At 38.3% G+C, this 18,289-nt stretch overlaps 1 long non-coding RNA gene across 3 annotated transcripts in view; it reads right to left on the bottom strand.

Moving 5' to 3' along the window:
- Nucleotides 1-18,289, bottom strand: part of LOC129526640 (uncharacterized) — a 145,996-nt gene that overhangs the window by 35,931 nt on the left and 91,776 nt on the right. For all 3 annotated transcript variants that reach the window (XR_008671346.2, XR_008671348.2, XR_008671347.2), the window contains one exon: nt 11,098-11,196. This is a non-coding gene — a long non-coding RNA (uncharacterized lncRNA). The remainder of the gene's footprint in view (nt 1-11,097; nt 11,197-18,289) is intronic.

Consider the following 18,289-nt stretch of genomic DNA (forward strand, 5'->3'; position numbering starts at 1 on the left):
TGAACTCTGTGCTAAGAATATAAAATTACACAGTCTATTAGCTAATAAATATAATGTTTGGATGCATCACCACCAGCAAGTCATTTTAAAACTGAAAAAAAAATTAGAATACTGTTAATAACCTAACTTTTAGTGAAGGAAAATATCTTTGTGCTATTAATTTTAGAAAATTATGTAAAAATGTGGGCTACTTCACCTTTATCTTACTTTTTCACAGTTCCATTTTTGTGTCTGTTGTATCATGTACATGTGAGGGCGTGTGCAAAAATGTTTTACTGAGATAGGTAGATCAGTGAAGTTCAGAGACCACTAGTGTAATTCCAGATCAGGAATGTATGCAAAAATATTTCACAGAGGGCTCTATAATCATCCCCTGCAACACTATTAAACCCTTTTACCAAAACTAGGCCTCAAATATTTGATTAAAGAAAGTGTTCTGAGACTAAGAATAACATTTTACAACCATCATTTTAGGCAGGCTTATACCTTCATTTTAAATTATCACCTTTTGGTCCAAATGCATTTAATTGTTCGTTGAGGAAGGAGAAGGAGCAAGAGATAAAGGCTACTGTATCTTGATCTATCAGATTTAAAAAAATTTTTTGAACCACTCTCATATGCTAGGTCTGGATTGTCAATTATTGCTTCAGTGCTCTTTAGAGTAATAAAATATAAGCTTCCCAGAGGTGTCACTGTTCTTGTCTTTGCTGCACCCAATCTTTTCAGTACCACAAGGTAGAAGATGTCTCACAAGGATCAAACTAATAAAGTGTAAGAGGTGATTAAGAGAATACAATTTCATAAATATCTATAGGGCAAAGGGACCATGAGCCATAGGCTTTTTGAGCATATAATATGACTTTGTATCCTTCATGAGACTCTCTAAGTGCTTTATTTATTAGTCAGTATTATTATCCTTAGGTGACAGATGGAGACATTCACACCTAGAAGGATGTAATACATCCTCAAAGTCATACATTGCGTTGAGGGCGGAGCAGCAAGTGAAGGAGTTAGCAGACATCCTATAAAGCTATATTTATACCAGGTGTGCTTTGAGAAGAACTGGGCAAAGCTTGTGAATAAAAACAAGCTATTACAATCAGCCGCACTACCTATTTCTCTCTTTCCAAACAAAGCCCTGAGAGATGAGAGAGAAAAGAAAGGCAAAGCAATGTTTACAATATGCGTGGGAAAAAAATGATATTTGACATTTGGTTTTAAAAACATTTTTTAGGTTATGTGAATAATTCCATGAACCAAAGTAGAAATTATGTAGTTTAACATCAGTTTACCCCACCCCCATTTCAATCTTACACAACCCCGCTGCCTCCACCAGACCTACCAGGTTTAGCACCAGTGCTTTGTGTATATCCGTAGTTCACTTTCTCTTTATAGTGCCTGGCATATCATAGTCACTCAAAGAACTGTTGAATGAATAAATGTAGATAGATATTAATAATATCTCCATCTTAGTGACACCAGCTCAGAACAATCAGCTTGGACAGTCATGCCATTCATTCATAGCAGAGCTGGGATTTTTAACTCTTTCTCCACCCTCTTGCTTTGCCTACCACTAAGAAGCTTATCAAGGAATCTCAACCCATGCAGTACTCTTTTAGAAGAGATCTAGAAAATAGAATGTTCTCTATTTTGTACATTTCCAGCAATGTTCAAGTATCTCATGATTTTTCTGCTATTCCATTTAACTCCACCTTAAATCCTACAGCTCATAAAACATGGCTTATGTCACTAGTTTAGCAATAAAACACCTTTACTATGACATCCCTAGTGCTATTATTTTATTTTACATATTTTGTAACCTCAACTCAAGTTTACATTCTTTGAAGGCAGAAGCCCTGTGTTACTTACATTTTTTAAATTACCTTCAGCACCTTGTGCTGTGTTGTTGACATAGTGGTAGATACTTAGCATTTGTAGTAAACTGATCATAATCAAAGAACAACATTACTCCTGTTATTCTGTGATTGGACATCAAGAGAAAGCTTCCTTAACCTTCACACCCAGCATCTTATCACTATAAAGACCACTGAAACAACAGTTGATGGTCCAGACCCAGCCATGAGATTGGTACACATTTTTTTTAATCTGATGTATCAAAATACCATAACCTCTATCCCTTGCTCCTTCTTCTTCTTCAATAAGCAATTACACACATTTTAGGGAAAAGAAGATAATTCAAAAATTCAATACTTTTTGGTCCAGCTAACAGTGAGAAATGTTAAGGCCTTAGGGCCACGTTATACTGAATGGATTTTTTTTAAAGCTCACATACCTTTTTATTTTTATATATAACCAAAGATAATGCATGTGACTGTTTTCCATATCTGTGGTATGATTGGCAGTTTCCACTCTCCTCAAAGTGAAAGGAAAACACTGGTTATACCAAGGGTAGGTCATATAGCCAATGGGTTCCAATGGCCTAAGTACAAAATATAATGTACAAAAGTGTCCAGTGACTGCACTAATCTAATGAGGCTGGTGTGCCATGTTTGTCAAGTGTGGAGCTCTCTTGCACAGGTACTGACAGCTGGTAATGAGATACAGAAACTTTTTCCACATCAGTAGCCCAATTCCTCCTGGCTTGGAGCCGTCCCAAGATCTGTGCCCTCTGCTACCGTGTTTATGACACACAGCACAGCATGGGCTGCTGAACGTGCCCATTTTTCAGTTCAAGGGGTGCTCAACCATTTCTTCCACATCTTTACTCATGAGAAGTGATTTTCCAAATTCTTGGATCCTGGAAATGACCCAAACATAGCTCACTAAACTAATTTCTCTCAGAGTTTTTAAACGCATGTGCATTTGAGCATAAACACTAACCATATGTTTCTGATTCATTTACACTGAACTCATCAAAGGACTGTGTTGTAAGAGTTGTTTGATGTCCAAGAATACTCGAGGGGTTTTTTTAAGATGGAATTTTATACTTTCTTTCACCATTTTCCTTAGGAAGCCGAATGTTGTTGAGAGTAAACAAACATGGACCCCCAAGGATCTGGGGTTTATTCTTATATTCAAAATTCAGAAGGAGGTAGCTTGGCAGGAAAGGCATCCCTGGCCTCTGGTGTAACCTGGTACTATTCCCCAAAGGGTAGGAAGTGCTTAGGGTGAATAGGGATACTCCTTTCAGGAGACCTTCTTTTACTTGGAGACTTATTCATTGGATCCCAAAAGGCCATTACAAAACCTAAAACAAATACAACTCTTGGAAGCTAGCTGGGGTCTCTTGCTTCCCAGTTTGAGGAGAAGGCTTTAAAATGTTTCTACTGCAATTGTTCTTCATTATTGGAAGAGAACCAGAGAAGGCTTTTTAGGAAACCCAGTATTTATTCACCTGAAAGCATCCGTGTCCTACATTTATATGCTAAAGAGACAAGACAAGCATCTGTGGCTACAGCTGAGAACTAATTAAGGTTGCTTTTTAACAAACATTATGTGGTTCATTCCATTCTTCCTTGATTAAGAACAAAAGAGAAGGAGAGTCATTTATTGTCATGAGTCACTTGAGGTACAATGGAAGGAATTCCAAAACGCTGCTGAGACAAAACAAAACTGACATTATGAAAGCCATGTCTAAACACTAATTTAAACTGTCAACTCACTACCAAGGAAGACTCTTGACAGACAGAGAATTAAAGCTTTAAAGACCTCATAAATCACTGAGGAGATTAGCACCAGCGTGAATGAGTTAAAATACACTTCTGCCTTCAGAGCGTTACAGGGGTTCAAAGCAGTCCTCTAGGATTTGATGGGAAAATTAGTTGTAATAACTAGGAAGAGAAAAATTCCCAAATATAGCTTCTTGGGGATTTCACAGTGCAGGCTTCACCCACCACAGTTATTTCAGGTACCTGACTTAGTGAAATATAATATAGATGCTTTTGGGATCCAACATATAGCACAATAAAAATGACTTTTGAGAAATGTTGGAATCCAAAAACATTATTTACAAATACCAAACATTTTTCAAACCCCAAACCACTAAAAATAACTGAAATTTAACCTAAATGTATGACTCAGCAGTGGATTTAACACCATTTTGTCCTTGTTTCCCATTTATGCCTCTCTCCAAAAATCCTGTGGCATATATATGATTTTGGGGCAAGATTCATCATTTCTCCCACTGGATGGAGTTTCCAAGCTCTGTCGCCAGCACCAAGAAGTCTTCAGAGCAAACTTTGTTGGCATTTCCATCAATTTTAATATTTAAATATTACCCTCTTTAGGGTCTCTGAGTTAAAAAGAACCACTTACTCCAGTGAGAGAATCCTCAATCTTACCTAGTGCTGAAAAGAAAAGGCACAAGGAGATTCTGCTCCTAAGTGGTCTGCACCCAGAGAGGCTGAGACAGATGCCTCTGAGAGAGAGACCATTAACAGCTGGACAACCCTTTAGAAAATGAAGGAGCCAAAAATGTAACTCTACAGAGTTAAATCATACTCTGGTAACTCTTCCCCCCACTCCCGAGGTCTGACTAATCATTTCTTTACAGGTTCTTTCCCGAAGACCCCACAAAATAAATTTTTTCCCCCTAAGTCCTTGGTGCACTCTAGATGATCTCTTTGACTTGGATCTTATCACATCTGTGCCTGTCCAGAAATGATTTTCTGAAGCATATGTTCATGTGGTCTCTTCCTTCCCCAAATTGGAAAGTTTTGCATGAAGTAATTTTATTCCATTCTTTGATTTTTTTTTCCTTTTGGCTTAAGTCAAAGTGATACAGAAATCCACATGGAGAAGAGTGGAATATAATTGCTACAGCCTTCAGACTGAATCCTCTCTTTGCCAGGATGCGGCGGCTGTGTCCTCTTTTCCTATCCGGCTCTTCGCTTCTCTCCCTATGCTCCCTCTATTAGTGACAGTTGTCAGAAACAGTCAGAAATAAGTGTAAGTGGCTAAGAGAGAGCACCAAGAGAACATTTAAGGAAGTATCTTGAGGTGAACCAGTTGATTCAACCATATATATCCAGCTGTGGGACACTCAGTCCCAAGTTCCAAGACATAAAACTTAGACCCATCTTGGACACAGGTCTCAGGACTCCTTTAAGGATGTGAATTGCTCCAGAAGCTTTTTGTCCAGGGTCATATCTCTGTCAGTCTTCTGCCCAGTGGGAATCTTAGTTTAACATTTTAGTGGTGCTACAGAGGTTGAGTTACAGTCATGTGACTCTAAATTCAGTTCTGTAATGCCAAAACTATCGCACTTTATTCTTTTTTGGAAGAGAGGCAGGAAGTGTGCAATGTAATCGTGATCCCTCCTCGGGCTCCCCTTCCATGATCCCAAATAGAACTCAGGCTGGAAACTGCAAAAGTGGTCTCAAGAAAACTGTTGTAAAGGGCATCCTGGTTCTTTGAATGTAAACTTGATCACATGCCCATAAATTTCTACAGAGTCCCAGATTCATCCCCAAGCTACTCTGGTGGATTATAAGATGAAAAGAGAGACACTCAGCTCCATCCCTCACCAGGAAGAAGACTACCACTCTTTCTCATGCCTTCTGAACCTACTCTGATCAGCAAGAGGTGATTGCCCCAAAACTCCCACATGAGAATCATGAGAGGGGCCTTGTCTGAAAAGTGGAAGAAAAACTCAATAGTGAACTTTACCTGAGCATGGTACCGTCAAAAAGGAAACCAAATTATTAAGCTCTGCCTCTGGATACTGTACCATTGTCTGCTTTTCATTGACCACTGGCTCTTGAGACTGAAGCTGCATGAAAACTCCACTAGTCCAATTCAAATGACTTGTCATTATTTCCAGGTTCTTAATTCATCATAAACCCATAGATCTTTTCAAGCTCTTATGGTTCCTTTTAAACTTTAGTTTATAGAAGAGTATACCAGGTATTAGGCAGAAACTCTGGCATCAGAAAAGGGCTGGCTTGCCAGCACTTGAAGTGCAGATGAGTGATTTGATTTGGTTACACTATTTAAAGTTGTGAGTGCAGGGAACACCTTGCATAGCCAGAAACCATGTTTTCTGTTTATAGGTCAAATGACTAGCCTTGTAGAGAATCATAAAGATCATATTTGGATTTGGCCATCTCTTGCTAACATTCCTCTTGTGTTTGTAAACACTGCTGACTTTGACCCCAATCTCTCACAAATCCATGACTGACACCAAACAGCCACAGAGGAGCTGCAGAACATAACGTGATTCTGTAATGCAAAACAGGATGACTTGCTAAGTGTGCAGATCTGGAGAGAATTCCTGACATAATCCTTCTTATGTCTTTCATGATAATTATTTCCATCTTCAGAATACATGCAAGCAGTGGTCCCTTGGACATTGTTTCTAGAGGCTGGACTGAAATTCCTTCTGCTGGGCTAACTGTATGTGATAAGGCACTGGGGCCATGAGTATGCCAGCAGAATGCACTAGGACCTGCAAAGGTGAGAATGAGCTAAGAAAACCTAGTGACTAGCTGTGGAGATGCTGCAGCAGAAGGAAATGTATAAAATAGCAACTACTCTTCCAAATACTGGAAATCAGCTCTAGTCATAGCTTACTCATCCACGTACACATTTAAAACACTGATTGAGAGCCTACTATGTGCCATAAGCATTTACAAGGGACTATGATTTGAAATGCATTAGTAATCTCACATTTTTAATAGTCATGCTAAAACAAATTCAGCTCACCTCTCAGAGCATAGACATAGAGTCTTCATAGTGGACTGGGAGTGTTTATTTAAAACATAGTTACTATTTTTAAACAGGTAAAAACATAGAACATTGGGAAAGGCTGAAAATGGGAGGGGCCTAACCCAATTAGTAAACAAAGGAAAAAGAGTTGAATCCTGGTTCCTACCTAATCAGCACTTCGTAGAAATGCACTCTAGAACCAGCTCTCCCTAATTTCAGTTGTCAGGGCAGCCTTCACATAACGCTTCTTCCTAGGGAGTCAGCTCTGTAAAGCAGATGTGTAAAGATCCTTGTTTCTTTTAATTAAAAACCCCAGCCTACTGAAGTTTTGGGGAAACCAAGAAAGTGGGCATAAGGCTAAGGTCCTAAGTTATATTCCTTGCTTTCCATATCTAATGGACTTCCAGGAGAACGTCACCATGGTCATTTATACAGTCCTGCAGAATACCATGAGAAAGCAAAAGAGCATGATCGGATCCGGGGCAAGGATGGAATCACGGACACATTTTACTCATATCATTGTCACCATTTGTACTTCAGAGATGAGAATTTCATATCTCAAAGACCTTATAATCAGTCCAATAAATAACTATTTCTTGAGTTTGTTGCTGAGTCATATAATATAATCCAAAACAATAGACAGGAGTAAAAAGTGGAGGCTTGAACCCAGGGAAGAATAAAATAATAGCATGACAATAAACACCCATATCTGTAGAACACTACTGTGTGCCATTTTTTAAAAATTAAACATCATTTCATTTTTTTCTTACAACAATCCTGTGAGCTAGACATTATTAATCCTTCTGGCATCTAGGACAAAGGAGTGATGGAGAACAAGATTTGCCTAAAATTCCACTGATCCCACACTTCTAAGACCGGTAGTCCTTCCCTCACAAGGCACTGTTGAAGTTGTGTTTGGAGACTTTGCACAGTAAAATACATATACAGTTCAGGGAAATATGCAATGTGGAAATGATATTTTTACCTTTGCATAGCCATAATAGTACCAAATCCTCATTTATACAGGGATCTTATAACATGCAATGCAACATCTGAAAACTAATATTTTGCCACTTCCCTGTGAGATATTTTCTCAATGAGGGAATTTTGGATACATAAATCTTTTTTTTTTTTTTTTTTTTTTTTTTTTTTTTTTTTGACGGAATCTTGCTCTGTCATCAGGCTGGAGTGCAGTGGTGCAATCTCAGCTCACTGCAACCTTCACCTCCCGGGTTCAAACAACTCCCCTGCCTCAGCCTCTCGAGTAGCTGGGACTACAGGCACATGCCACCACGCCCAGCTAATTTTTTGTATTTTAGTAGAGATGGGGTTTCACTATGTTGGCCAGGATGGTCTCAATCTCCTGACCTCATGATCTGCCTGCCTCGGCCTCCCAATTTGCTGGGATTACAAGGTGTGAGCCACCGCACCTGGCCAATACATAAATTTTAATAACTGTGTAGTCTGTACCAGATACAGAGAAAAACTTACTCTCCAACAGTCCAGGAAAACTAATCTAATCCAAGACTTAAGACTACAGCTGCTTTGCTCAAATTTCTTATCTTTATCTTTTCTTCGCTCTCAGGTAATGTTAAATATGACCTTAGAAACTCCATACACTTTCTTTTTACATGGCAACTACTCTGCCCCATATGCTAGAAAGAACAAAATTGATGTTGCTGTTATCTTTGCATGGAAATGCAATTCTAAGTCCTTCACAATATGGAATGCACTGAACAATGGATTATCAGGCTTTGCAGATGATATTTTACCAGTCCTTCAATGGTAATTTACTAAGCCCACTTCACATAGAGAGAAAACAAAGGTCCACCCAGAAATAGTTTAAGGTGAGAAATTTGTGGTAGAAGTGTTGGTCGAAAAAAATCTTTCAGGTAATATTTTATTACCAACATATCTTTATATCTTTTCAGAAAGCCAGATCTAGATAACATACAGTACAGCTAAAAAATCCAGATACTACATATTATCTAGCTAAAAAGAAAGACATACAACTGAGAGAGACAAGGTAATTTGATTTTTTAATTTTTAATTAAAGGACATCCTAAAATTAAATGTGATAATTTTTTAAAAAAGAAAAAGCTAAGCATGAGCTGAACCTGAAATAAGAAAGCTCTTTAGATGAGAAGCTTCTTCAGAGCTCTTATGAACAGTATGTTTCAAGTCTGCTAAAAAGAATAATTAAAATTCAGGCTGGGTGCAGTGGCTCACGGCTGTAAGCCTAGCACTTTGGGAGGCCAAGGTGGGCAGATCACCTGAGGTCAGGAGTTTGAAACCAGCCTGGCCAATATGGCGAAATCCCGTCTCTACTAAAAATACAAAAGAATTTAGCTGGACGTGGTGGGGGGCGCCTGTAATCCCAGCTATTCGGGAGGCTGAGGCAGGAGAATTGCATGAACCCTGGAGGCAGAGGTTGCAGTGAGCCAAGATCGTGCCACTGCACTCCAGCCTGGGTGACAGAGCAAGGCTCTGTCTCAAAAAAAAAAAAAAAAGAATAATTAAAATTCAGTTCAAGTTAACAAATTCATAGTAAGCATGGACCATTACGCAGGAATCATGCTAGGTACTAAGTAAGTGGTTAAAAGGATACCAAGAAATTTAAGAGTTATGAATTGCCATTGAGGAATTTATAATCACTAAGAAAAGTGATTATCTTCTTTTTGCTATTTTCCTCCTTTCTAGTAAAGAAATATAATAACACAAAACTAGACCAATTTTGGTTAGCTTATCTAGCACAGAATGGAGGTGTAACTTAATCATTTAAGTCTGAAAAAATGGTATGCTGAACTAGGAATCTTAGATTTTTCTATAGGTTCTTGGTTAAAATATATATATAATGTATGTGTGTATATATACTTTATACATATGTGTGTATATATATATTTTATACATATGTGTATATATATAATGTGTGTGTATATATATTTTATACATATATGTGTATATGTATACATATATCATATATTTTTTACCTAGATATACACACACATATATATATATTAGAAAGGTCAAGGCTTATAGTTAACTAGGATAAGTCTTTTAAAATTCTACTTCCCACTTTCCATTTTAAGTTTATGAAAATAATATATGCCACATCTTTCCTCACCTAAGGAAATAGCTAAATATTTAAACTTTCTTTTGAGGCAGAAAACTTAGAAATCTAATGTACTTTAATTATCATCACATAGTAATTGTACAGTTAAAAATAGAAGGAAAGGAAGGGAGAGCTTGGTATTCAACAAATTACTATAATGCTAAGGGTTAATACATTGCTGGGTTAATACATTGCTAAGTTAATATATTGCTAAGTCATTCATTAATGACTGAATGGCTCCTCTCGGCTCACAATTCAGCAATTCACAATTGATTTCTATTTTTATAAAATTATGTCATCATAAATATTCTATTTAGATTTAGAGTTTGTCTTAAAACACTTTGAACTTCACTCCAGTTAACGAAGGGAAAAATATACAAAGAAAGCCAATTGTTTAATATACTTCTTGAGATAAAATATGAAATTAAAATTTGAATACAGTCCAACTATTACAGCAATATTGGATCAGAAGCTAAACTTTAATGACAACCGAGATGAAGAAGGTAGGTTCAAAATGTTTGTTCTAAGAAAACATACCCACTTACAGAATTAGACACCATTCCAGGAAAACTTAGCATGGGGCAGGAAGTACTGGGGAGGGGTGGGTAGTACAAATTAGAAGCTATGAGGAATACCAAAGAGTTAAGAGACAAGATTTTTCCTTTTGGAGTTTACTACCCTTTTAAGAACAAAAGAAACATGTGAAGTGACCAAAGAACATCTTCACAGAGTAGAAGTGAGATGGGAGGGAGGACAAAATTCAGGGAGAGGCAATCAGTGACACCTGTCTTCACTGTCTTTCAATAATGTCAATAAATCTCAAATACTGGGGATGAGTGGTAAAAGATTCTTGGGAGATTAAGAAGAATAGAGTTAAAAATCTACATGCAGATATGAATTTTCCTTCCGTAACCCTGGAATAGATTATCATAATGGTAATTTTTCAATACATGGTTATCTGTTAGTACCACTATTATTATTTTTATAAAAATTATAATCAGATTGTATATTAATGATAAAGAGTAACTTCACACAGCCTTACTAATCTTCCCTAATTTGAAGGGGTCATCGCTTAAATAATGGTAGGTCATAGGTAGGGTGACCACATGATCTGGTTGACTAAGACAGTCTTAGTTTGCACCAATTGTCAATAATTGAGCACTCTTCTGTTCTCATAATTATCCTGATTTGGATGATGAGTACTATGGTGATCTAGTCATAGGACATATTAAGAAATTTCTAACTGGAATCTCCTTTATCCCCACCAATTAGTAGCCTTTCAAAAGCAGCACAGTGGGCAAGGACAGGAGTGGACTTACCAGAACACAGACTTAGAGGCAATGTTTCCTCCAGGGCTCAACTTCTTCCTGATGCTAGAAGCATTGGTATCCAGCAGGTAAACACATCTCCACCTGCAACTGAAGTGGAGGACAGGTAAATGTAGATGTCAAGAGTTGGCCCCACCATAGAAGGTGTCACCAAAGATGGAGAAGGAAGCACAGATCCTGGTCAATCCATGATTCTTTCACTTCCTTAAAGGTGCTGAATCACTGAACTGATGACATAAACTTAAATCAATCAGAACCTCACCTTAAGAGATGAGAGAAGAATTCAAACACAACCCAGAAAACGGCAAGGGAATCCAAGGAAACCTCACTAATACTCTTTTGGGGGCAAATCCAAACTTCAGATAGCTTCTTATCCTAGAATTATTAACCTTAAAATAATAACAATAATATAAAATAGGACATGGTAGAGAGCTATGTTTTAGAAATAATTAATTATAAGTAACTCAGGTCAAGTTTAAATAACCTCTGCTTAATATACTCAAGGAAATTCAGGAATACAAGAAATCTGTGAAACAAGAGATAAGGTGAGAAGACAACCAACTGAAATGAAAATGAAGGGGGCTAAGAGGCACAAAAATGTTTCTAAAGCTACAGAAAAATAGAACACTTTGAATAAACATAAGTAAATTTAGTATTAGTTTTGAAATTAACATATAAATAGTAAAAATTAGAATTAACCTAGTAAAAGCAAAATCAATGATATAGAAGGCAGAACTAAGAAGCATTCTGTTAATGGTAAAAAAGGCAAGGAAATTAAATCAACAAGAGTGAAGATTACAGACGAGAAAATTGACAAAGGAAAACTAATCAGTACATATAAAGACAAATGGAACAGATTGAACAAAGATAAAAAAGAAGAAAATTTTCTTAATATGAGAAAGCTATCATTATATAGATTAAAATACCCTACCATTAATCAGATAAATTTAATAAAAAGAAAATAAACCTAGACTTTAATGAAAATTAAGTTTTAAGTAAAAATAATCCTAAAATCATTAAGACAAAAGATTTACCTATTAGACATTTTTCTAAACTAAATGCTGGAATATCATGAAGTGGCAACAATTTTATAAAAGGGTCTTACCCACAATTTTACATTAAGCAGCACAAAGAGATTCTCAGATATATACAAATTTACAATTATAATGATTAACCTATTTTTCTTCAAAGTTATACCCTCAAAATGAAATAAAATAAAAGATCAGAAAATATAGAAATAGTGATAGCAAATGACATGTGGTAACTGGAAGACATTTACACATAAAACTAATTTAAGGGGTGGAATAATTTAAGACAGCGAATAGAAGCCTACACTGTCTGTAACGCCCACAGGAACACCAAATTTTAACAACTATCTGTGCACAGAAAAGCCCCATCACAAGAACCAAAAATCAAGTGAGCAATCACAGTACCTAGTTTTAACTTCATATCATTGAAAGAGGCATTGAGGAAGGTCAGAGACACAGTCGTGAATCACCAAAGCCACTCTTACCCTATACTCTGGCAGCAGCTGTGCAGCACAGACAGTCTGTGCACTTGACGGACGGATGGTGCAGTGACTGGGGAACATTACATTGAACTCAGTGCTGACCTGATGTAGCAAAGAGTAAAGATGTGCTGGGCTTAGCCAGTGCCTGTGCAAGAAGGGAGCATTTGGACAAGAGCTAGCTAGAGGGGAATTGCCCATTTCAGCAATCACAACTCGAGTTTCTTAGCAAGCCTTGCCACCGCAGGCCAAAATGCCCTGGGGTCCTAGGTAAACTTGAAAGACAATCTAGGACACAAGGACTACAATTCCTAGGCAACTCTCTAGTGCTGGGCCGGGCTCAGAGCCAGAAGACTAGGGTGGCATGTGACCTAGGGAGACACCAGCCAGGGCAGCTAAAGGAATGCTTGTGCCATCCATCCCCCAAACCCAGGCAGTGTGGCTCACAGCCACAACATTGTCTCTTTTCTTCTATTTAAGGGATGAAGGCAAAGAGTAAAGAAAATTTTGACTTGCATTTTGGATTCTAGCTCAGCTGCAATATGATAGGGCACCAGGCAGAGTCATGAGGCCCCCATTTCAAGCCCTAGCTCTCAAAAGACATTTCTAGACCGAAGAGAACTTGCTGCCTTGAAGGTAGGACCCAGTCCTGGCAACATTCATCACTGGTTGACTAAACAGCTCTTGGGTCATAAATAACCAGCAGTGATAGCCAGGTAGCATATCATGGGCCTTGGGGTCTGAGACATGCTAACTACAGAAGTGACCCAGCACATTCCCACTTGTGGTGGCTGCAGAGACTCCTTCAGTTTGGGAAAAGCAGAGGAAAAAGTAAAGGGGACTTTGTCTTGCACCTTAGGTGCCAGCTTGGCTCCAGTCAGGTAGAGCAACAAGCAGGACTTTGGAATCCCCAAGTCTAGGCTTAGGCTCTTGGACAGCATTTCTGGGCCTTCCCTGGGCTACCGGGGAGTCCAGTTCCCTGAAGGGTGAATCCCAGGCCTGACAATGTTCACCACAAGCTGACTGAAGAGCTCTTGGATTTTAAGTGAACATTGGTGGTGGCCTGGAAGAACCACCCTGCCGCAAGGGGCCCATGCTGGTGGTGCCCACTGGGAGAGGCTCCTCTGCCTGCAGAAAGAGAAAGGAAGAGTGGGGAGGACTTTATATTGTGGTTTGAGTGCTACTGTAACCATAGTATGATAGACTATAGGGCAAATTTCTAATGTTTTTGACTCTAATTCCTGGCTCCCAGACAACATCTCTGAGCCCACCCAATGTCTGGGGAACTTGCTGCCCTGAAAGGAAGAACATAAACCTGGCTGGCTTCACCACCTGCTGATTATAGAGACTTAGGGTCTTGAGTGCACATAATGGGTAGACACGTAGTGATTACAGTGTGCCTTGGACAAGACCTAGTGCTGCGCTGGCTTCAGGTCTGACCCAGCACAGCCCCAGTGGTGATCGCCATAGGGATGTTTGCACCATCACACACCCAGTTCCAGATGGCTCAGCACAGAGAAAGAGACTGCATTTGCTTGAGAGAAAGTAAGGGAAAAGAACAATAGTCTCTGCCTGGTAATCCAGAGAATTCTTCCAGGTCTTATCCAAGACCACCAAGGCAGTACCTCTTTGAGTCTACAAAAACTCACAGCTATATTGGCTTGGGTCCCAAGTCTCTGTGAATATCTGAAAAGCCTTCTGAAGAAGGATGGGCACAAACAAGCCCAGAATGTAAAAACTACAATAAAGATCTAACTCTTCAATGCCCAGACACCAACAAATATCTACAAGCATCAAGATCATCTAGGAAAACGTGACCTCACCAAACAAACTAAATAAGGCACTAGGGACCAATGCTGGAGAAAGAAAGACATGTGACTTTTCAGTCAGGGAATTAAAAATACCTGTGTTGGGCAAACTCAAAGAAATTCCAGATGACACAGAGAAGGAATTCAGAATTCTCTGAGATAAATTTAACCAAAAGATTAAAATAATTTAAAAGAATCAAGCACACATGCTAGAGTCAAAAATGCAATTGATGTACTGAAGAATGCTTCAGAGACACTTACTAGCAGAATTGATCAAACAGAAGAAAGAATTAGTGAGCTTGAAGGCAGGTTATTCAAACTCTCTGGCGGAAAATACCCAGTCAGAAGATATAAAAAGAAAAAGAATAAAAAACAAAAAACATGCCCACAGGACCTAGAAAATAGCCTCAAAAGGGCAAATCTAAGAGTTATTGACCTTAAAGAGGAGATAGAGAAAAAGATAGGGGTAGAAAGTTTATTCAAAGGTATAATATCAGAGAACTTTCCAAACTTAAAGACACTGACATTCAAGTACAAGAAGGTTATAGAACACCAAGCAGATTTAACCTAAAGAAGACTACCTCAAGGTATCTAATAAATCAAACTCCCTGATATGGTTTGGCTGTGTCCCCACCCAAATCTCATCTTGAATTATAGCTCCCATTATCCCCACATGTCATGGGAGGGACATGGTAGGAGGTAATTGAATCATGGGGTTGGGTTTTCCTGTGCTGTTCTCGTGATAGTAAACAAGTCTCATGAGATCTGATGGTTTCATAAATGGCAATTCTCCTTCACATGCTGTCTTGTCTGCTGCCATGTATGATATGCCTTTGCTCCTCCTTTGTCTTCTGCCATGATTGTGAGACCTCCCTAGCTATATGGAATTAAACCTCTTTCCTTTATAAATTACCCATTCTCAGGTATATCTTTATTAGCAGCATGAGAATGAATAATACAATAAATTGGTACTGGGTAGTGGGGCACTGCTATAAAGATACCCCAAAATGTGGAAGCAACTTTGGAACTGGGTAACAGGGAGAGTTTGGAAAAGTTTGGAGGGCTCAGAAGAAGATAGGAAAATGTGGGAAACCTTGGAACTTCCTAGAGAATAGCTTTGACCAAAATGCTGATAGTGATATGGATAATAAGGTCCAGGCTGAGGTGGTCTTAGATAGAGATGAGGAACTTTCTGGGAGCTGGAGCAAAGGTCACTCTTGCTATGCAAAGAGACTGGTGGCATTTTGCCCCTGCCCTAGAAATCTGTGGAACTTTGAACTTGATTTAGGGTATGATTAGGGTATCTGGGGAAGAAACTTCTAAGCAGCAAAGCATTCAAGAGGAAGGAGAGCATTAAAGTTTGGAAAATTTGCAGCCTGACAATGTGATAGAAAAGAAAAACCCATTTTCTGGGGAGAAATTCAAGTCAGCTGCAGAAATTTGCATAAGTAACAAGGAGCCAAATGCTAATCACCCAGACAATGGGGAAAATATCTCCAGGGCATGTCAGAGGCCTTCACAGCAGCCCCTCCCATCACAGGCCTGGAGGCCTAGGAGGAAAACATGTTTTTGTGGACCAGACCCAGGGCACCTCTGCTCTATGCAGACAGAGAGTAGAATGTTGGTTACCAGAGGCTGGGAAGGGCAATGGGAGCTGTCGGGGAGGTAGGGATGGTTAATGGGTACAGAAAAATAGTTTGAAAGATACCTAGTATTTCATAGCACAATAGGGTGACTATAGTCAAAATAATTTAATTGTACATTTTTAAAATAACTAAAAGAGTATGATTGGATTGTTTGTAACACAAAGAATAAATGCCTGAGGGGTTGGATACCCTAAGTGCCCTGAAGTAATTATTATGCATTGCATGCCTGTATCAAAATACCTCATATATCACATAAATATATACATCCACTATATACCCACAAAGGTTAAAGATAAAAACATTGTCAAGCCAAAATATTAAACAATAGATATCATACTAAAAGCAATATTTTAGTAATAATTAACATAATCTAATTGTTTCTATTATAAATTCAATAAAAATTGGATGGGAAATTCAATGAGAAAGAGGAGGTTTAAAGCAAATGAAGGTAGATGCTTTGCATATTATAAATATAAAAAATCATGTGTGTTGTTTGATTATCTGTTGTTAAATTCTAGATAAATTGAATTAGGACATAAAACTTTAAATAAAAAATAAATGAAGTTAGCATGACAAAGTATTGATTAACAAAGGAACAATCAAGAGGACAGTAAAGGAAATATGAAATAAGGTAACAGAAGTGAGAACAAATACAGTTCTGATAATAATGCTTAACTACAATTTAAAGAAAAACAGCACCCAGAATGAGTCAAAAATAAATATACATATCAGTTGGATAAATGTTTAAAGTAACTGAATGGAGATACACACAACCACTGCAAACTAAAATATAAAATATCTCAATATATTTACATCAGATGAAATAAAATTCAAGTCAAAACATTTTTAAATGTAAACTACTGAGAACAGAGATACAACATATCAGAATTTCTGGGACACAGCTAAGACAGTGTTTAGAAGGGAAATTTATAGCACTAAATGCTTACATTAAAAGGTTAAAAAGACCTCAAAGTAATAACCTAACATCACAACTGGAATAACCAGAGAAACAAGAGCAAACTAACCCCAAAGCAAGCAGAAGACAAGAAATAACCAAAATCAGAGCTGAACTGAAGGAAATTTAAAGGCAAAAAAACATACAAAAGATCAGTGAATATAGTAGTTGGTTCTTTGAAAACATTAATAAAAGAGACCACTAGCTAGTCTAATAAAGCAGAAGAGAAGATCTAAATAAACACAGTCAGAAATGACAAAGGCAACATTACCACCGACCCCCACAGAAATACAAAAGCCCCTCAGAAACTACTACAAACACCTCTATGCACACAAACTAGAAAATGTGGAAGAAATGAATAAATTTCCAGACACATGCAATCTCCCAAGACTGAACCAGAAAGAAATTGAATCCCTAAACAGACTAATAATGAGTTCTGAAATTGAATAAGTAAGCATGGTGGTTCACACCTGTAATCCCAATACTTTGGAAGGCAGAGGTGGGTGGATCACCTGAGGTCAGGAGTTTGAGACCAACCTGGCCAACATGGTGAAACCCTGTCTCTACTAAAAATACAAAAATTAGCTGGGCGTGGTCGTGGGTGCCTGTAATCCCAGCTACTCAGGAGGCTGAGGCAGGAGAATCGCTTGAACCCAGGAGGTGTAGGTTGCAGTGAGCTGAGGTTGAGCCATTGCACTCCAGCATGGGTGACAAGAGTGAAACTCAGTCTCAAAAAAAAAAGAAAAAGAAAAAGAAAAAAGGAAGCCTACTGTATTAGTCTGTTTTTACACTGCTAGAAAGAATACCTGAGACTGGGTAGTTTATAAACAAAAGAGGTTTAATTGACTCACAGTTCTTCATGGCTGGGGAGGCCTCAAGAAACTTACAATCATGGTGGAAGACAAAGAGGAGGCTGGGAACTTCTCACAAGGTGGCAGGAGAGAGGCGACAGCAGGGGAAACTACCACTTATAAAACCATTAATTCTGTAAGAACTCACTATCACAAGAACAGCATGGGGGAAACCACCCCCATGATCCAATCACCTCCCACTAGGTCCCTCCCTTGACTCATGGGGATTACAATTCAAGATGAGATTTGGGTGGGGACACAAAGCCAAACCATATTACCTGCCAATCAAAAAAAGCTCAGGACCAGACAGATTTATAGCCAAATTCTACCAGATGTATAAAGAAGAGCTGGTACCTTTCTTACTGAAAGTATTCCCGAAAATTGTGGAAGAGGGACTCCTCCCCAACTCATTCTAT

Source organism: Gorilla gorilla, chromosome 15 (genome assembly GCF_029281585.2).
Source record: "Gorilla gorilla gorilla isolate KB3781 chromosome 15, NHGRI_mGorGor1-v2.1_pri, whole genome shotgun sequence".
In the NCBI taxonomy this organism is placed as follows: domain Eukaryota; kingdom Metazoa; phylum Chordata; class Mammalia; order Primates; family Hominidae; genus Gorilla; species Gorilla gorilla.